This window comes from Cebus imitator, unplaced genomic scaffold, assembly GCF_001604975.1.
Source record: "Cebus imitator isolate Cc_AM_T3 unplaced genomic scaffold, Cebus_imitator-1.0 Scaffold182, whole genome shotgun sequence".
Taxonomy (NCBI): Eukaryota; Metazoa; Chordata; class Mammalia; order Primates; family Cebidae; genus Cebus; species Cebus imitator.
The window spans coordinates 67,820-69,652 of NW_016107497.1; positions in this window are offsets into that span (position 1 = coordinate 67,820).

Genomic DNA, 1,833 nt, shown 5'->3' on the forward strand with positions numbered 1-1,833 from the left:
GGGTTTGACCATGTTGACCAGGATGGTCTCGATCTCTTGACCTCGTCATCCACCCGCCTCTGCCTCCCAAAGTGCTGGGATTACAGGCATGAGCCACCGCACCCGGCCTTCCATGCTCAAAAATTTTCATGAGCTACTACTGAAAACTGTTTGAATGTCTTCCCAAACCTGATATGAAATTCAGGCAGGGCTTCATTTGGGCATACTTTACATTGTTGCACCTTTGCCCAGTTTATAACCTTGTAGATTATCTGTGCAGCATAGTTTCACAGAGGCGATTAGAAAGCTCTCCGCATTTCTCTTTTCCAGTTGCATCTACTTTGTCGAAGTCTTTTAAAGACTGTTTCCAATCTGCTACTTTAAACACTGTTCCGCTTTGTTTTGGGGCACCAGTAACTCAATCAGCCAATACAGGTTAGAGGACCCTGCATCATAAGTCTTAAGCATTAATTGGAATTCCTTAGCAAATCCCGAGGGATTTTTCAGTCAGCTTGGGGAATTCAGATACCAGGGCTTTTAACTCTGACTTGGTCCAGGGAGTACACATTATGTTGGAATCCCCTCTGCCTGTGGGTTTTACTCTAGAAGGAACAACTACATTATTTTCTCCAGCTATTTTTCTTCCCCCTGTGACTAGAGGAAACGGAGTAGGGGAAGGAGGAGTAACAATGAAATCATCCAGAAAAGGAAGTTCAGAGAGCAAAGAGTCAGCAGGAGCAAAAGGGAGACAGTTTCTGGAGCCTTCCTGACTTCAGAAGTGGTTTTTACTAATTTCTTTAATTCTGAGACAGTTTCATAATTTTTTTTGTTAACTTCCTGGAAGGAGGCAAGCTTATCATTCCCTCTTTTTGATGATTCTAGGTGCCAGCTAAAGTACAATACCCATTTACTTCTTTGATTTGAGAACCTAAATTTTCTAATCTAGCGTGCAAGAAAACCAATTTAGGGATATCAAAATATACCTGTTTTGGAAACCTTAGACCTAGGTTATCTTTAGTAAGATCTTTCCATTTACATAAATACTTGCAATTAAAGACACCATAGTCATGAAACATAAACCCTGCTGAGGAGCTCTCAGCGGGTGCTCCCTTTAACTTTCCTTTTTTGGAGGGTTTATTTCCTACTCTCTCTCTTTTCTTTTTCATAAGACTGACCTGTGGCCTAAGGTTTTTGTGTGGTGGATCAGTATGTGTTGCTTGTGGGCAGGACTCCACAGTGTGTCAACACTGAGTTGTTTCTACCCTCTGACATGTCTGTTTCTCTCCTCAGAGGTCTGTTACCTCTGAGAGCACTTAAAACACCAGGTGATCAGACTTTATATGCATTTCCTGGACAAGCCTCTTTAAACTAATATTTGTTGGGCAGCTGCCTATAGGGCCACTGCCTGTTGCAGTGGTTCAACAACCCCCACCCCAGACACTCCCACGATGCCCCCACTCACCCAAGGGCACATTTCAGCTCAGAGAAGAAAAATGACCTCTTTGGAGCCGAGGAATTCAGTCTCTTATTTACTTATGAACAATAGTTGTTTAGTTACTCACACAAAGTACACACAGACAAGCACTTTCTCCATTGAGATTAATTTTGAGAGAAAAGGCAATGGAGAAAGACCCTTTTGAATGTACATCTGAAATTAAAATTAAGATTTTAAGGCCGGGCGCGGTGGCTCAAGCCTGTAATCCCAGCACTGTGGGAGGCCGAGGCGGGTGGATCATGAGGTCAAGAGATCAAGACCATGCTGGTCTACATGGTGAAACCCCGTCTCTACTAAAAGTACAAAAAATTAGCTGGGCATGGTGGCACGTGCCTGTAGTCCCAGCTGCTTGGGAGGCT